This window comes from Danio aesculapii, chromosome 4, assembly GCF_903798145.1.
Source record: "Danio aesculapii chromosome 4, fDanAes4.1, whole genome shotgun sequence".
In the NCBI taxonomy this organism is placed as follows: Eukaryota; Metazoa; Chordata; class Actinopteri; order Cypriniformes; family Danionidae; genus Danio; species Danio aesculapii.
The window spans coordinates 14,606,395-14,627,106 of NC_079438.1; the positions used below are offsets into that span (position 1 = coordinate 14,606,395).

A 20,712-nucleotide genomic window follows, 5' to 3' on the forward strand; every position below is an offset into this window, starting at 1 on the left:
GAATATATTATAAATTATTACAACCCCAATGAGGAAGTCTAATGCCACCTCTGATATACACACACAGTAATAAAGTCCTGTAAAAATGGCATAATCTATAGTAAAATGCTACGCACTGTCACTGTGGAAACGACAAAAGAAATTAGTTATTAAAACAATTATTTTTGAAATGCTTTGAAAAAATTCTCTGTTGAGCATCTTGGGAAATATTTTTTGAATAATTAAATTCTCACAGGAGGGCTAATATTTTTTACTTGAAATGTAAAATAAATAACTTATCAAATAATAACAACCTTATAGAATAATCGGCCATGTGTTTCACAGGAGGACACATTATTAGTTTAATTATTTAAAACATTATTTTTTAATTGTATTTATTTTATTTGTTTTAATGTCCATAATGATTTGAAGCAACATATTTGTTTGTGTATATTTTGTATAATTTTTTGCAAACTACCAATGTGTGCATACCTTTCATTGCTCTGTAAATGTTGGAGGTCTCAAGGGCCACCTTGTCCCCCTTTCCCTTCATGTTGAAATGGGACATGAGACGATTACTGAAGAGCCTGTAGAGATGAGTACAAATTTGTATTATTCACTGATTATGGTGTTAAGCGATTTGCAATCTTGTGGTCCTTATACAGTAAATTAGTAAATAAATGAATAAATAATAATAAGTAAATAATGAAATTGCATTGGTGAATTGTTTGGAGTTGGAGTTCTCTTTCTCACACTGATAACAACGTTTTTAAGGAAAGCAATGAATTATGCATCTTAATATTTGGGAGTCTTTCATACTAATTTACACCAAGTTGGGCCAGTGTTTGTACATTGTAATTTAATTTTTGCTGCTTGCCTTATTGGAGTAATGAACGTTATGAAAATAATATAGGCCTAAACCAACAGTTGCAGATTTTCAGTCAATTCTGGCCCACAGACAACAGCAAGAGATAAGTACATATGATTTTTTTAAACTATCCCTTATTCCTTACAACACTAGCACAGAAAAATAAACAATTCGTTCTTTCATCTTAAACAGTCAAGTCTTGTTCAAAACTATTTTTCCTGGAGGAGATGTTTTACAACAGTATAGTTTGTCACCATTACAGTACAAGGGGCATTTTGCAAACACTACTTGTGTTACTCAGGCCTAATATTAAGAAATATTCAAGGTTGAGGCTAGCATACAATATGAGTTTGAGGTACCCTCCGACCCCGGATGAGCGTGCACAAACATCCAAGGTGATACGTCAGAGGCGCCGGCCATGCGACCAAGCAAGATATGTGAACGCCTACAGTGGCACTGAGAAGATAAAACTGTTAAATGAAGTCGTTGTTTTTGTTTAACGTCCAGAAAAAAAAACATTCTCGTAGCCTAAAAATATTCTGAACGAAAGACACGTGAACTACTTTGAAGATATTTTTGGTGAACCTCTGGACTTCGAGTTGGGTAGCCTACCTTGCTGTCTCAGGGAATTGGAACGACACGAGGGTAAGTGATTAATTAATTACTTTTTTCATGTTTTGTGTGAACACTTTAAGTACACTATATGTGGAGAAAATGAATGAATAAATTAATGAATGAATGAGTAATTTTGATTGTGTTATTACATGGTCAGTGTACCGCTAATACTTTAAAGCTTACCTGTCAAGGACTTTATATACGCAGTCCCTCGCATCCTTTCCTCCGATTCGAGCCAATTGCAGCACCTGTTGAAAGTTTATACAAAGTCTTTAAACAAACTCAGAGTCTCTTTAAAATTCCACAAAAATAATTATGCTAAAATAATAATTAGTGTTCTTTCCTACAATATTAAAAAAACAGTGCTTGCTGTAAAGTTATTTTGATGTTTGATATTTTATCGGTTTCAATTCAATAAATCTCTTTGCGACTGTTATATTTTGAGTTTAAAATATGGCAAATAGTCAGAAATGGGTACCCATTATTCTGCACAAGCCCTAACGTCTTGAAATAAATTAACGCTTTGAATGAATTAAAAAAATGAACTATATCAACTTATCCAATAGCAGTAGCAAATTATTCAGATAAGCATCGCTTTTGTGTACAAGACTCATTATGTATTTTATTATATTGTTTTTATTCCTTTTATAAAATATTACAAATCAATTAAACAACACCAACTGAGATAAAGGTAGCAAAATATTCACAATATTATTAACTGTAATACACAAACTTTTTTTTTTTTTACAGTTATGACATTTAGGGCTGCACGATATTGGAAAAATAAAGCTATCTGACATTGAGATTTAAGTTCACCAAATCTTTATTTGGGAAGTTTTCATTCATTTAGATCACAGGTGTCAAACTCAGTTCCTGGAGGGCCACAGCTCTGCATAGTTTATTTCCACGTGTTTGAAACAATATGCATTCATCATATCAAAATTATGGATTAAGTACCATATATAAAAACAATAGATGCATAACTGTAAAAAGACAAAGCTTGTGCATTATAGGAAATAAAATTATGAAATTTTTACAGTTGATTTGAAGTATTTTTTTTTAATTGTTGTTGTCGTTTAATTGATTAATATTATTTTATGTTTTTCTCCACAGGACTTTTAATGGATGTAGAATTCAGGAGAAGTACTGGAGGTCTGCATGTACTATGGAGAGGCAACTGTAGGTAAAGTGCCTGTAATCTGACCTTTTGAAGAAAATTCTATATATTTACCAGACATCATTAACATCCCAAGTATTCCATTCGTGCAAAGTAAACAAAACTGACACGTTCACGATCTAATTTATGTGTAACAAAATGAAATGACACTGGGAAAAGTAGGCGATGCAGTGGTGCAGTAGGTAGTGCTGTTGCCTCACAGCAAGAAGGTCGCTGGTTCGATCCTCAACTCAGTTGGCGTTTCTGTGTGGAGTTTGCATGTTCATTCGCATTCGCATGGGTTTCCTCCAGGTGCTACGGATTCCCCCACAGTCCAAAGACATGCGGTACAGGTGAATTGGGTAGGCTAAATTGTCCATAGTGTATGAGTATGTGTGTGTGGATGTTTCCCAGAGATGGGTTGCGGCTGGGTTGAATAAGTTGGCGGTTCATTCTGCTGTGGCGACCCCGGATTAATAAAGGGAATAAACCGACAAGAAAATGAATAAATGACTGGGAAAAGTATGGAACCCTATTACTGAACTTTATTTTATACTTTGTACAAAATATTTTTGGCCCATTCTTTCACACAAACAGCCTTCCAATCTTGAAGGTTCTGTGGACATTTTTCTGTTCTTTAGTTAACAAATGCTGTGACCAAGTCCAATAGTTATGTTTTGCAACAATAAGGTTGCATAAGTGCCATCATTAGATGTTTCCTGATTCCTTGGTAATATGACACCTATTTAGTGGCCATCAGTTGAGACTGAAGCAGCTAATATTAATTTACCTTGATAAGGTCAGAGTTGCTTTCTAATTAACGACAGGTTTCAGCTTCTGCCAGGGCTTTTCATGCTTTTTTACACCCCTCTTACTTCTTGCATTTAATACTTTCTCCCCAGCATCACTTTTTCATTTTATTACACACAAATAACTTTTTAGAACTTGATTGATTAAACTAAATATTGATTATTGAATTTTTTTCTGATCATTGATAATAATAATTTAATTAAGAGTAAATTTAGAGCTTGTGAATCAGAATCAAATCAAATTTCTGGATAAATTTGTGTGTTCAAGGCATATAAACCATTAAAAAGGACCTATTATGCTTCTTTATAAAATGTCCAATACATATTCTTCATGTGGCCCCAGAAATAACCTGAAAAGTATCAGCATGATATACTATATGGGTTATCTATTTATTTGCAGCATGCCCTAAATACAACCTCATTTTGCGAAATTACAGACAAACTCATATGTAAATCCTACCAGTGTGGTAAATGCTTTGTTGTCAGTGAGGCGTTGCTCCTCTCTCTGGAACTCCTCCATTGACTCCAACTGCTTTATGTGGGTAGGTGACAAAGCTGGCTCATTTCTGCCAAGGCGTTGAACCTCCATTTCAATTGCAATTAATTTTGTCAGCACTTTTTTCTGAAATTCTGGGAAAAATGCACATTTATTAGAGCTGTATGATTTGGGGAGTAAGAACATCCTATGCAAACTTAGTTACCCAGTATAGCAGCAGCAAACTTTGCATCAGATGCCAAAGAATGAAAGAAGAAAGACTGAATCAGATTTGTACACCTGCTTAAACAATTTAATTTTCAGCCTGCTAAAACAGGCTGAAATCAGTGCTAAATGCCTTGCAAAGTTACCTATACAATGCTCGGTTCTTTAATATCAAGGATTCAATGTTATTTTATCAACAAAAATACATAACATTAGCTAATGTTTTGTTAAACACAAACTCATGTAACAAATATAGAATTAAGAAACAGTTCATTAGCCTAGCTCATGGGCACTCAGTATATGGCCCGTAGTCCACCGTTTTGGTTGTCAAGTACAAGCACAAGGCTGAACAGATAAGGCCATGTATATTACATGACATTTTTCTTAGATGTGCATTTTTGTTGTTTAAATCAAATCAAATCACTTTTATTGTCACATCATCAGCAGCAGCACATGTGCTATGATAAGTGAAAAGCTATAATAACAGTGTAATTATATTGATAAATCTGTACTTTGAAACTAATTTTGTTGAAAACTGTGACATTTAAATGCACCCTGAATTTTCACTTGGTGACCACACAAAAGGTGAGCACAGTCACTATCCACTGTCCAGAAGCTGTCTGCAGAATGTTTATAAACAACACTACATTCAAACACTGTAAAACTCATGTAATAAGAACATCTATTTTGTTTGTACAGTGTGTTGTTTGGATGAATTCTGAAATGACATTTATTGAAATACTTCAACACTTACTCGCCGTGGATATTGGAAATAAATCATCTGTTGGACGACAAGACCCTGAAACTTCGGCACCTGGGTAAGAATACAAGTTTGTTGAGATTTTTTTTTATTTTTGAAATTTTGTATAGTTAAACATGAACAGTGCATATTTACGAGCATAATCCTTGTGTCGGAGGCTGATTTCCCCGCTGCCAGTGCTTTTTCTGATCCTGACACTATAATTGTTGTTACTGAGGCTGTTTTCCCTGCTGCTTGTGCGGTGTCTGATCCTTCCCCTATCGTTGTAGTGGAGGCTGTCATCTCTGTTGCTAGAACTGTGTCTGAACCTGTCCCTGTCATTGTTATAGTGAAGGCTGTCGTCTCTGTTGCTTGAGCTGTGTCTGATCCTGTCCCTGTTGCTATAACGGAAGCTGTTCTCTCTGTTTCCAGAGCTGTGTCTGGGTCTGATGCTGTTGTCCCTAGAACCATGTTATTTTATTAAGCATTTATTTCTTTAACCAAAGCACATGTTCCCTGACTGAGTGAAAGAGTACAATACCAATAAATAACAATACAATGCTTGAAACAATGCAATATTTATATATATATATATATATATATATATATATATATATATATATATATATATATATATATATATATATATAAAGAAAATATCCATATGCACACAAAAATAAATATAAGTATTGACTCAGCTTGGAAGTGATTAAAATTAATATTTTAAAACATTGTAGCAGTGGAGGTTGATAGGGAAGTATGCGATGGAAGGAATTGAGCTCTGAGGAAGGCTGGCGAAGAAATTTTTGTGCATTTTCAAGCCAGGCTATGAAATGGTTCTAGGAGTTTATAGTAGAGTGAAGGTGAGTAATGTGATTAGGAACAGGTGTAGCTAGAACTCACTAGCTAGATAAAGTAGCGGTGGAGGTTTGAAGGCAAGTATGCAATGGAAAGAGGTAAGCTCTGTGGAGGGTGGGCGAAGAAAATGTTATGCATTTTCCAGACTATGAAGCAGTTCCAGAAGTTCAAGTGGCCCTAGCAGAATCTATGGAAATCAGTTTATCTCACTGATTTTCTTACCGTTTACCCAATGCACTTGGGTTGGTAGGCAAAAGATAGTCTTACTGTAACACCCAGGAGTTAAGTAAAAATCTCCAGACTCTTGAAATGAATTGTGGTCCTCTGTCTAAAACAATAATAGAGACAGGAGAGACCAACGTTGAGGAACATGTGGAGTAGAGTTTCAGAGATTCCATGACTGGGAAGAGTCCCTTAAGAGGAGACAGGTGACATGCTTTGTGAAGCTGCTGGATGCTGGTGTTTTGAACAGATGGAGGTAAGTTTGTGACAAAATCAACTGACTAGGGATGTGGGAATCCACCAGCTCCTGGAAAGGATCTTCACCTCTTTGGTCACAGAGATTATGAGAAGATATGGCAAAACCAGACTCCAACTGCTCAGGAGATTCTATGGAACACTTTTTAGGGGCTGGTTTCAGGAGATCAACAACAGGTAAGTACATAGATTTCGAGCTCTCTGGAGCACACAGCGGAACACAGGAGAACGAGAAGATGAGGAGCAGGTGAGTAAATGTTGGGCCAAATTCTATAATAAAACCCAAACATTGAACAGAGTGCAAGATGATTTTCTTTATAGTGGTGTGCAGGTGATTAACATGACGATGTAGCTAGAACTCAGGTGATTGTGAGCGCTGATTGGGAAAGAGCCTGGTGTGACTTTGACAATTATGAGAAGATTTTTAAATGAAAGTATTATTTTTATAACATCCTTGCCACGGTTACACAAGGAAGACAAAGATGGATATATCTTTAAGAATATTTATTTGTGCAATGACACAAATGCTGAGGGATAAAGCAGGTAAATGGTGTAGCAGAGAGAGAGAGCGATCTCTCACACAGTTCAAATGGTAAGTATCAGATCTTCAGTAAGACACCAACATAGCTTTAGTCACTTCCCTTAAGCAGATGTGTTTGCATCCACATGAGAAGGAGGACATCGATGGAAGAGTACAAGAGGAAGAGGAAGACCAGTTAGGAGAACCATCAGAATTCAATTCCTGCCGGTGAGTGAATGAATGAGGTGAGTCTTTATAGTGCATGGGTGATTGTGGGTGCAGGTATAGATCAGTAATCTGTTGATAGTTCACAGGTGTGGTGTGTGGTGGATTGTTACAGAGAGCGGTGACAGGAACAAGCTGAGGGTGTGACGATCCACTAGCCAACTTTTTGCCTACATATACAGTAGTTATGTGACCTGACCTGTAGCTGTTTTTGGAACAGTAACTGCTCCCTGATGTGACACTGCGCCTCGATCTTTTGCTGTGCAGTGATGAGTTGCTATGTCTCGAAGAAACGCTGTGCCTCGACTCATCACTGCGCTTAGGACTTCTAGATGGAATTTTTTCATGTTGAGAGTCTGAAAAAGACAAAAATGAATTATCTTCGATTTTACTAATAATTACTGATTACACATTTAGAAGCAATTGTATTAATTGTACTTCTTATTAATATTGTGTCTTTATGTTGAGTCACATAATGCCTTCCACATTTGTAACTGACTTCAGACATGTCTGCTAAATGACTGAATGTAAAAGTAAACAAAAATATTGTTTAAATGGCTGCAATGAATAAATACTTACTGGTTGTGGGCATTTCTCTGCCTCGAGACCCACCAACAAACTCAGCCTGGCTGCTCAAGGCTGTAATTTTAGAGAACAAAACATTTTAAAAAAATAATGTGTTAATGCATTTAACATTTTTTTATTATGAGCATATAAAAAATTCTATGCTTTATAAATATTGTCAATAGTACTCACAAGTTGTCTTTCCAGTTGTCTTATTCCAACCTGAAATCTTTTTTGGTGGAATAGGAAAGGGAGGCAGCTTCGTTCCTAATAATACACAGTTTAAATCAAACAGTTTGAAACAATATTCATCTCTAAAATTATGAATGTATAGTGAATATAATGCCATGCCATGAATATTTTACCGGTCATGCTTTCATCCTCCAACTCATCTGAATCTGTTAAAAATAGATCAATTTAGAACATTAATTGCACAAAGAAAAACAAATCCATGTTTAACATTTAGTGAGAAACACACCAACAACATAATCATCAAAGCTTCTTTTAGATCTTTTCCTCTTGCCACAAACCACAACCTCCTCCTCCTCCTCCTCAGCTTGGCTGGTGAAGTTGTAACTTTCACAGTCACGGATATTATCTAGAGATGTATTAAACAATGTAATTACTGTAATAACTCACTAATTATAAAATGTAATGTGTATTTAATACAATAAAATAAATATAAAATACACACATTACATTACATTTATAATTATGTGATACTTTGAACCATCCTTTACTTAGAACTTACCTGAAGTTGTTTTTCTTTTAATTAATGGGAACACCAGCCAGTCATCCCGGGGGTCTATTTTCTTCTTAAAAGCTTATTTTGAATCAATATTTGGCCATCTAACTGTTTTTTCGTTTACATTTATCCAATTACTGGGAAGTGTGCCTTCCATTTCTTTCCCATTTTCCACCCAAACAGCCCTGGAAAACATGGTCTGAAAAGGAAAGTATATGCATGTTACATTATGAAGTAAGTCATATCAATAATAACCTGCAGTACAGGACAAAGAGTATATGTTTTAGCATGCCTAGTTGTTTGGAATCTATGAAAGACTTTGCTAACATTGCTAATGCTAACACCTTCTTGTACTAGTTAAGCTACAGAAACACTTGATTAAAACAAATTTAGAGCACTCTTCTGCAGTTAATTATAATGGAAATTAGACTAATTCCAACCTTTATCAAATATGCTCAGTCCCATGGCGTAGGGGTATGAGGACATAACCCCCAGATTTCTGTGGAAGGCAGACCACCTTGCGGTGGAGCTCTGTCTGGTGCAGTACTCTTCTTTTCATCCTGTCCTGTTCATTTCTAGTGCACACTATATTTAAAAGATTGGAGCTGCATGGCTGATTAAATAATGCAGAAGTGTAGCACTGGTTAAGAACTTTACAAATGAAAGTTCCATCATCATTTTTTTCTTGAATGAAAGCAAACCTTTCATCTTTCAAGAGAAAACAGGAGTCTTTTTCTTTGAGTGACAGCAGAGGCTGTGTGGCATGTTGTGCTTTGCTCAGGTTGTTCTCGTGTTCCATTTCAGATAAACGCCTGGTGACCTGTTCTAGTGGACTTTTTCCATTCCTCACTAACTTTTTGATTTTTTGCAAAAGGAAAAACGAAAACAGGAAAACAGCTTATTTCATTTAGTGACCGGTTGAAGTGTCTAACATCTTCATGAAGATGTGTTAGTCCATGCACATTGTACACTGGAAAACACTTTCCATACAGGTCTCCGCTGCACTTGACAAAGTGCTTCATCAAGTCTTGAGCAAACTGAAGGTATGCATTTCGAATTTCATCATCTGGCTCCAGCATTATAGACATGGCCACAGATAGTGACAAGAAATGGCTGTATTTGTCTTGCGACAGCATTTTTTAGTACTACGGGACCCGTGTACAATAAAAATTGCCGTAATTCGGTGGCCTTCCACCTGTCCAATTCATGTAGACCTCGGGGTTGCCGTGCAAATTCACTGGGCATCTTCCCTCTAAATGCATTAAGTTGTTCGGATATATCACCCCTTTGCCTTACAGACAACCGGCATTGTTTTGGACCTTTTGTCAAAAACTGCATGAGACGTTTAACTACACCTAGGATGACCATGTGCATGTAATCCAGAACAAAAGAGGTTATGCAAGGAATTGATGCAGAAATCAAGGGGGTGACACCGGTTTGGTGATTGCTGTACTCTGCTCTGCTGAACGCCTCATCCGTACGAAGACAGCATTCCTGTTCCTTGAACACAATTCTTCCCTCAACATGCTCACCTCTAATTATGCATCTTTCACAACTGTCATATGAGTTATGATTTTTGATGCATTTCAAAAATGCTCTTGCTGGGGCATCACAGATCACAGCATCAATGTGGACAGTGTAAGTTTGGTCTTCATAACTTATCCTGTTATCCTGGAGTTGCTTGTATTCAGTCAAAAAGTCAGACAGAAACTCTTCAAGGGGACTTGGCTTCTTTTGTCCACAATAAATAGCAACAATAAATGGGTCGAAATGGCTTATCTTTGCTAGTATTGGCCAAAACTGAATGTTGCTACTCTTAAAAAGAGGAATTCCATCAATGTTTATGCTGAGGTGTACAGCATCAGATTCTAACTGGCTTAAAAACTTTTGGATCCCCTTCTCTAATCCACAATATATATACTTTCCACCACATTTATCAACAGATGTTTTTTTTTGTGGTGTATCAAGAAGTGTCCTTGCATCCTTGGGCAACGTGTGCCCTTGTTGTCTCAAAATGGACAGCAATTGATTTACAGATCTGTGTGTCTCTCTGTTGTCTGTGGCCCACTGCCTCAAGTCATCCTCCAGGTTTAAATTCACTTCATCATTTTGTTTATTTTCTATATCTGACTTCTCATCATTGCTGAAACTGTCCAGACTATCTGTATTCTCTAGCTGACTGTCACTCTCAAAAACATTTGGAATGCCTGGCAGACTGTCCTCACTGTCTGAGTCCTGCAGAAGTTGATTCAGTTCTCTTTTTCTTTTTCGCCATGTTTTCAAATAAGCCATCTGTAAAATAAGTAGTATTTGGAACGAGGGGTCAAGGAACGGAGGACCCATTTGCAGCATTTATAAATTCTGTTGTCTGTTTGTGACATTGCATAATATATTATGCAATATCACAAACACAACAGATCAAAATAGACAGGCAGCTCACAATTACAATCTGTTTATAATAACCAATCTGCTCTTACAGTCCAATCAGTTTTATTAATGAGATTGAACGAGGTTTGCTTCATGTGGTGAAAGAACAATTCTTAACCCAAGGAGAAATGAAATAACATTTTCATTTTCTGGTCCAATATAGATAGCTCAGCTTTAGTTTATGCGTGATTTGTCAGAATAACCAATGAATTGTCAGGAACAATGACAGGTGAGCCAAAATACTGAGTTTCTGAATTACGTGTTAGGGAACATAACACATTACATTTTAAGTTTATTCTGCCGAAATTAAAAAAATTAAGAAAAAAAAGATTTGTTGAATTAGATTGACGAGACTCAAAGGTCTCAATTAAACAATTAATACAAATGTTTAAACCTTCCAGTGTGCATTCCAACAGAGCTTATTAAAAAAAATGTGTTCATGTAATAATTTGTGTATTGTTATACAATTGTAATAATTCACAAACATATGCAAACACTGGCATTTTTAAGGAGACAAAATTAGAACACATTAACAAGATTAATTACATTCTTAACCAGATCTCTATGCCGCCCTTTAAGCTCACCTGTTTTTCCAAGGTCTCAGGGGTCTGTTCTTTCTACATTAAATGGTCTTAAAAATTGTAGCCTAAAGCCCTGTTCTCGTTTCATTTTGATACATTGAACAACAACAACCTAAAAAATATACCCAGCTGCAAAAACCCAGCACTAACAGTTTCAGAGCAGCGTTAATGTATTGTTTTTTGTATTTCCTCTTCTAACTTTTTGTTTTTCATACAGGAAGCAGGCATATAAATGTACAGGCTATTTCTGTTTACTCTGGTTGTAAATTTACAACCGGAGTAAACAGAAATAAACTATTATTTGTAGATTATATGTTATATTGATTAGATTATAGATTATAAGATTATATTATATATCTCAACTTTATAAAAACTAAGACAATTCAATGTCAGTGTCAATGTTTACCACAGACAAAATATGAACAACCTTTTTGTTTATTTGTTTGTTTGTTTTTTATTTTAAAGGTTGGCATTGGATCATATAATTTCGATGTTGGAAATGTCTTCAGAAATCTTTACTCTGGCTGTTCAGTAATTTCATTACGTAATTCAATTGGTAAGTATCTAAAGCCAAATTAGCTAAAGCAAACTTTATTATTTTTAAGCCTTAAATTTATGTCTGAGATAAATAAAAATGTCTGCAATGTATTAAATAAGAAAAAAACATATTCAGTAGATTTTCATTGATGTACAGGCACAAAAATTAAGGTGTTGTTAAATTTATCACAAAATATACTTACAAAGCCAAAGATGATTGCCTCTCTGGTTCTAAAAAGAACACTTTAGACTAGTATTCAGCAGATGTTGAGACACAAGCAGAGGGGAACAAAAACATATTAGAAAGTTAGATATTGCAGGAGTCTAAAGATGTAATTTTTATCATTATTGATTTAAACAAATCAAAGATACAAACAACAGTTCTATGTGAAGTCTTTTTTGAGATGTATGATGTAAAAATGCAAAGAAAAGCTATTATTTTGAACTGGCTTTTTCATTGAAAAGTAAAATGGATCAGTTTATAATGAAGCAAGAAAAAATATATTCAGCACTGATAATTGTAAGAAGCATCATTAGTAATTTTCCAATAAAAAATTGATTATAATACAACAGCAACGCATTATATCATGATTTCTGAAGGATCATGTGAAACTGAAGAATGTGGTAATGATGATGAATATACAGCTTTGAATCACAAGCATAAAACAAATTGAACTGCATTTAATTTAAAAAAGCAGTTAATTTAATTAATTAATTTAATTAAATGATTAAATAATTAAATTTTTATAGTTTTAACTTTATTTTTGCAGGCTTGGTGGGCAGAACTAAGAGGTAAGCTTTAATTATTTATTTACTTATGTTACTGAGATATAATGGTGTAATTAATGGAGTTTAAAACAAGTGGTCACGGGAGAGTAATGAAACCATGCAGGAAAAAAAAAACATAAAAATCTTTGGAGCTAACATTACTGTAAATATGGGCCATAGAGTAAGGTGTTTTTTTAGATTTTGAAATAGAAAAAAAAGATCTTTCTACAGATTCTACAATATTCAAAGATTTGTTGGCAAATTTAGAACAATAGGAGGAAATAGATGTGACAAAACTAATAATACTTAGGTTTGATAATAATAGTCTTAAAAGTTATTTGTACAGAATGTAGGGACATGAAACTGGAAAGTATATATATTTGTAATAAATGTACTGTTTGCTGAACTTGATGAAAATTATTAAATCAATTCGATTAATGTTTTAAGAAAATAAAGAAAATTTCAATAAATTGAAATTCTTATTGATATTTTAAATACACTGGTTTATGTGATAGAATTTAGTGGGCTCAAGGGTAGTTTGTGCTCCTGTTTTTGACCCATATTCCTAATCAATAGGTGGCAGTAATACACCTATAGTAAAATAGCCTAACTGTGCGAATTACAATGCGAAGAAGAGGAGGAGGACGACGACGACCGCGAGCTTCATGGGTTTATAGGTAATACGAGTTACTTTTTCGACAAGGTGCTTTATTTCTTTTCATTCATAGCATTATTTTATCACATAGTAAATTGCATGTGATTTTCGTTGTGTGTGGGGGGCGGGGATGCTGGAAACGCGATTACAGCCCGTTTTAGTATTTAAGGCTGACCATTACTTCTTGCTCTCTATCACACGCACAAACACTCCATTTAACTTATAATAGCATTTTGAAACTGGTTACTAACTAACTAACGCAGTTAACGTTAGTCCTCAGGGATGGAGTGAGTCTTATGATTATATCATGTAAAGTCTGTTTCTTGCTTATGAAACCTAACCGTATCAAACGTAATGCTTATTAAACTTAATTTAATAACTCATTTAATGTAACGTGTTACTTTTCTCAGCGCTGATGGCCCAAACCAATCAGACACATTAAATTTTTCCCGCTCCAACAGCTGATAGACCACGTCAGTTAACTTTTTCGATAATTAACCATGGTTTACTACAGTAACATAAGTACATAAATATTTAATAACATTCGGTTAATGTAATTAAGCCATGGTCGACACAGATTAACGTTTTTTTGGTCATAAAAACACAGTTTAAACATTTGTAACGTAACATTTGGTAATGCGCCAAAAAGGTAGGGTTTTACGTTAAAAAATCCTTAAAGAGATGGCACATGCGTAAAAATAAATTAATTAATTCAAACGACGTCGAAAGGCTAACGTTAGCGTTAATAAATGATACTTACCAACAACTGACAGATGAACCTTGAGCTTAAAACCGAGCAAAACAAGTAAATATGTAAACCGACGTATAATAACAAGTGTAACAAATGAACAGGGTTGTTATGTACAATATTTTTGGTATTTACAGATTAATATTGAGTTAAATCGCAAACTATTATAAAAAAATGACGTTGAGGGTGCACTATCATCATCTGTGTACAAACAGCCGGTGGTCATGTGACGTGTCAACATGACCAACGGCTGTTTGTAAACAGATGATGATAGTGCACCCTCAACATTATATAATAGTTTGCGATTTAAATCTATTCTCTAAACACAAAAAAATGTACCTATAATAATATTTTTATTTACAGGTTTGTCCATAATTGTAAGAATATTTTTTTATTAATTTAATAAAAAAAATTACAATACATTACATTTTGTACGTTTACTACTTTTATTTATATTTATACAGTATTATAATAATTGTTTTCTCGTGTATGTTGTTTAAAGCATTAAAATAAATAATAAGAAAGACTACAGCACATAACTTACTGGAAAACTGGTTGTCTTACAATCAATTATTGTAAAATTAATTTTAAAAATAATAAATGATAAAAATGTCTAGCATATTTTTATATTAATGCAACAGAGTACAGTATTTATGATTTTTGCTTTAATAATGATTGATTTTGGTGTAATGCATTTATTTTTATACATGCATATCCCAGCATGTCATCATTGATTTTTGCACTTAACAGTTTTTTTGTGTGTTGTGGAATCTGAAGTCAGTCCTTTTTTCTTGCTTTTCATGTTTGAATTGTATATACTGCATGTTGAACTAAATGTGAAATGCTGAATACATACATCATACAGGTTTTTCCATGGTGTCCTCCACTGATGGATAATCTGTTCAACTTAAAAATAAATTGTACTATTAAAACATTACAGCAACACACCATACATATTCGTAATAATTTCATTACAACTGTTAAAGGGACTGTTCAGACAAAAATCTAAATTTCCCATTAATTTACTCATGCACAGCTCATCAAAGATGTAGTTACCCTTTTTCTTCTGTAGAATATTAAAGAAGGGTTTTGGCTGAATCTGTGCTCAATGCTGATTCATATAAATGGCAGCCAATAGTGATTTTTGTTTTTATACACATACAAACAAATCTAAATCAATAGCCATTGCACCTGGTGACACCAAAGTCTTGTGAAGTAAAACTACTGGTCTGTGTAAGAAATTGAACATTATTTACTATATTATTAGCTTTAATTTAAAGTCTCCTCAAACAGTACTCATAAATGTCTGCCGTTGAGTGTGTAGCTTTTTTTAGCAAGGAGTGTGCCCTTGCAGAAACGTGACAATACTACAAATGCAATGCAGACATTCGTGAGTATTGTTTGAGGAAGCTTTTGACCAAAAGCCATTAATATTGTAAATAATGTTCAATTTCCCTAATTAATGGTAGATTAAATTTTTGGGAGAACTATCCCTTTAAATCTACAACTGTTCTGTCACATCTTTGGGAAATTTGAGGAAAGACACTTACTGTACATAATATCAGTATCAGTATGCTAATGTATTTTAATTTAAATGAAAAATCATCCAAAGCAATATTACTTATTTATTTGTGTGTAAATTAAAATGTTGTTTTATGAGATTTTTTTTATATTTAATTAGTAAATTGATTCAATAATACAAAGGCTTAACTTTCTGATGTCAGGAAGAATATAATTTATTATTATTAAAAAAAATTTTAATTTCACTTGTCTTTGGTTGTTTCTCATAGTATAGCAATTGTCCCCATTGTTTGGCAATGTTATAAAAAAAACCCTGAGTGTATTAAGTCCCTAAATTTCATTTATGTATACATTAATTCATGAGAGGCTATGTGCTTGTTTAATTGAATATTATGTTTATTCACAGCAAATTATGTTCTGCTCACCTGACTCATGCAGAGTTCTGTTCTGTTCTTTCATCTAGATACTCCTTGGCAGCCAGTCTTTGTATGGAGTCCACCGTGATCTACTGTATAGAGGTAAAGTTATCTCTTTTCCCACAGACTATCAGGTACTTTTTAGTATTATTTTCTGGCAACAATGTTTACGTTGTTTTTGATTATGCAATATTATGCGATAACTCATTACCATGTACAATGTGAAATTCATATAAACAATTTTAATTCTCTTAATTTTTTCACGCACAGCCCATTCAAGATGTAGGAGCCTTTTTTTTCTTCAAACTGTGGTACGTGTACTACTAGTGGTATGCGGACTTCCGTCTAGTGGTACGCAGAACTATTACTAAATAATAAAAGAAAAAATGTTTAAACGTTTGACGTGTACAATAACACCAATGTGACCAGCTCTGGCTGTTCTCTGAAGTGTACAAGCACACTGCTGTGCTTAGAAAATTTAGTGCATCGGGTCATCAGATGCTAAAAATAATGTGTGTTTAAAGTGTGTTTTCGATATATATATAGTTATTTGTTTTGTAAAGCTGTGTGGCTTTCATTTTCGTTTGTTACCTCAGATTTAGGCTAATTTGTCGCGAGACTTTCCATGCTTGAAGTTTGGAGCTAGAATATAATTAAAGTTAGTCTCTGTGTGCGGTTAATGCAAACTCCACTGTGTACTTATTAAGATGTGATTTTAGTCGCACCTAATCACGGTAGGCTATTGCCACTCGTATGAATGGATAAATCACGTAGCCTATGAATTGCTCAAGCACTGTATTGATGCGTTTAATCCATACCTGTCAGCCCTCCCGTTTTTTACCAGGATTCTCCTGGATTTTACAATTTTGTCCAGCGATCATTCCGTTTAAGTATTTCCCCTATTTCTAATCTTTCTATGAAAAGTGAAAGTATCAATGGGCCGATTACAAATGTGCTATAATTGCAAGAGCTGTTCAAGAGAATTATGCTTTCGCTTTACTTAGGCTTGACAACACGTTGAAATTATTATTAAAATAACCACATTATTATTCACATAAACATGTATGTTCACTTGACATGTTTATTATGTTATGGAATTTTTATGCTTTAGAAGAATCAAAAACTTACATACAGCACCTTTAATTGTTTTTTGTTTATGTTGGCGACCAATCATTACTTGTGAGTAAACAATACAGCAAGATTGTGTAGACAATCTTGTCATAACCAGAATGGTATTACAGCCCAACACTATGATAGTTTTTTGTGTTCATCTTTACTAGGGTCCAGTGACTACTAGGGGGTCTCTGCAAACTTTCAATGAGGACCATTAGACTTCTTGAGAAGGATTGGCTCAGGGAAGGATTGACTGCAACCATCTCACCCCAACCCCTGGGTGCATCAGCATTGGATATTATGGGTTAAACCTCCTGTCTATTGTTTAGGGTCACTAATGGTTAAAGAAGTGGACTTGTGTTCAGATGGATGAAGATTCAGTCTCAGTACTAGCAGGGATTGTACATGTTGGGATTGAATAACCAGCACTCTCAACACACTCTATACCAGTGGTGGGCAAACTTTTTAGACCTGAGGACCACATTAAGTTTTGCAAACTAAGTGAAGGGCCACTTGTCAAATTCTTCAAAAAATAACTTTATTTATAGTGGCAGTATGCATGAAACCTGTAATATCAGACAGCAACATGTCACATTAACACAAAACAGACTTTTTTATATTATTAAGTCAAGTTTACAAGTCAAATTAATTTGCACTGCTATTTATATTTACTTATCAATTATCATAAAACAATAAAATAATCCCTTATAAAGTATAATAATAATAATAATGTAATCATTTTTACTGTGGAAAATAGAAAAGATATTGTCTGATAGAAAACAAATCTCATATTAACACATTATAAATAATTCTTAAAGTTTACTATTCAGTCAAGTTTACAATAATCTAATTTGCACTGCTTTTAGAATATATCAATCATAATAAAACTTGATAAAACCATAAAACTTTGATAAAATAACTTTTTAAAGTGGATGTGTGCATGGAAAATATATTCTTTGACAAAAACTCATTTAATCAGCTATTATTATATAATTTGTGTCAAATTTACAACAATCTGATTTGAGCTTGTGTTAATATGCTCATATCAATCATAAAACTATGAGATAAAACGAAAGAAGAATCTTAGTCTTTTTTTATTCTAAGTCAAGTTATTATGAGTGTGTTAATGTGAACATTGAGCCTGGTCCCCTCTCTTCGCAAGGGTGTCAAAGTCTGGAGTCGGCTACGGTAAAAACGTGAGGCGCAGCCGGTGGTTAAAACGTGAGGTGTGTAGAGCACATAAGCAGCGCGCAAAACCGTCGCAGCCGATAGTAAACCGTTCAAAATAGGCACCTCTTAACGCATAAATCGCTTTCCGTGTGATCATCCTTTTAGATTGTAGTCTTTAAAAACAGCAATACTTTCTTGGCATATTAGACCTACTGCTTTCTGTCCGATATTGGTGAAGTATTTTGTTGTTCATTTTTCCTTAAACACACAACATACAGAGTCAATTTTTCTTTTTTTTGCCTGACTCATTTTCAGTCATTGACGGTTAAGTGCATTTTAATATCCGAGAGTGTGTTCCAGAATTAGACTAACTTTACCGCTTGCAATACTGCCATCACATGGCATCACTTCACCAAACTGTTGTTCGGTTAGGCTCGGACACACTAAGGTTGTAGTGTGACTGCAAATTGCGAAATTTAAAACATGACATAATTTTTAAGGGATGTCAGTTTCATGTGGATTAATTAATCATTGTTAATTTTCAATGAATGTGAACTGTCATAGTTTATTAAAGACCCAAACCCCTCACTGCACGTCAGCTGCACCTTCAGCAACCTCCTAATAGCAACCTCCCAACCTCCTGTGAGCAACAGTGCTTCTCTTCCTAACTAAACAGTACCATCATCGATGACATAAGCGTGTTCTGGCTTGGAAAGTAAAATTGCAATGTGAGTGCGAGCTGAGGGGAGGGGGGAGAAGCGCGTCCTGGCACGATTTTAGTGAAGCGTGCCTAGTGTGAGTACACCCTAAGTTTACTCGACACACCATTGAATTGAATTAAAATATACTTTTAATACACTACCTATTTCGAAAAATATATTTGATAACACTTTTTATAGAATGCTAACCATCTTTATTGCACTTTTAAATATACTATCTTTACAAATAAAATACACTTATAAATTATATAAAATATTTACAATTTTGCCTTTACATGTCCACTTAGAGCACTTTTATAATATACTTGTAGTTCATAGTAGTTAAGCTCAAGATCAAGTGTACTCAACTGTACTGTTTTTTTTTTTAAACTAAAATATGCTACAAAATAAATTTTTTAGCATTTTAGTACAATTCAAAGTCTTCTATGCACTTTTAAACTTTTAAAAAAATTTACCGGTACAAAAATACACTTGTTATTCATTCACAGTATAAAATTAACATACAAACAAAAATATGCTAGAACTTTTTTTTTAAATCTCACCTTATTTTGGACACACATGGTCCAAAAACAATTGAACTATGAAGACACAAAAGTTAAAACATAGAATTTCACAAATTAAGTCACATACTTGCATACAGATTATGACACCAATAGTTCCACAGGCTAAAGTAAAATCAGATTTTTTCTAGAGTAAAATTTAAGACAGAATTTAATTTTAATTTGTTAGTAATTTTTTGTTATTGTCCGACTCTGTAAACAGTATAATCTACATACACCTGTACATAATCCACAAGCTGCTCCTCTGTTCTCATGGGCTCCACACAGAAGTCATGATCAGTGTTGGGCATCTCTGTGACAAGGAGATTGAGAAACAAGTCAGATAAATTGAATTTACACACCTATCATATGCATGGAGGACAAAACCTGTAAAAACCATAACTAAGTAAATAAATCCATTTTAAAATAGATAAAATATGAAAATGAATGTTTTTTCTTCGTTCAAACATTTATTCATTTTTGAACATTAGTTCCGTATTTACTTTTTCTTTAGCTTAACATGATAACAAGAGGGGTGGCTATCAGTCATCAAAAGGCAGTCTTTATGCCATCATTGGCTTATCTTTTTTTTTTCTGGCTTCTGATGATTGACAGAAACATGCTGACATTCAAATAAATTATTAGACAACAGGCTAATATCAACAGTAATGTTTGTACATAAATGCAATTTGGTTACCTGGAAGGTCAGTCCTAGGTCGTTTCTGATTTCAAAATCCTCGCTTTCTGAAGTTCTGTCTTCCAAGGAGAATTTGTTATTGGATGTATTCTCTTTATTTTGACGATTAGACCGTGATAGCTGACCCCTCACAGCGCTGCGTTTTTGACTCAAAATTGCCTCAGTGCATCACAGAATTGGGCAGGGCTCCTTCTGCATACTTTGCTTCAGTTTATTGTGAATAGTGCCATTCAAGCACACTTGAACTCAACTGCACAATTACAAAAATAAAAGAAATCTACTATATTTTTTAACAATGTATTCTTTAAAAGTAATTAAATACATATGACATTACCAGTTTATGAGGCAATGATTACATTTTTATCAAATCCAAGAAATAAAATAAATAGCCAACTTTGCAAAAAAGAATTAACAACATCAACACTAGACTACTACTAACCAAAAAGTGAATTAAAATACATATATAAATACACTTACATCTTGTTCTTGAAGTGCTTTATTTTTGCACACTGATTTTGTAGTTAATTTGCAGAGTATTATTTTAATACTACTGTAAGTGTCACATT

General features: G+C 34.1%; 1 long non-coding RNA gene across 2 annotated transcripts; it reads left to right on the forward strand.

Annotated features, from left to right (window-relative positions):
* Positions 1–1,454: 1,454 nt before the first annotated feature.
* On the forward strand, positions 1,455–17,625 carry LOC130222259 (uncharacterized). Of its 2 annotated transcripts, none has more exons than XR_008836389.1 (4): positions 1,455–1,492; positions 15,956–16,010; positions 16,179–16,219; positions 17,189–17,625. It is a non-coding gene; the product is annotated as an uncharacterized LOC130222259 (long non-coding RNA). The 2 variants fall into 2 exon arrangements; XR_008836388.1 differs by lacking the exon at positions 1,455–1,492 and adding an exon at positions 13,190–13,245.
* Positions 17,626–20,712: the final 3,087 nt, after the last annotated feature.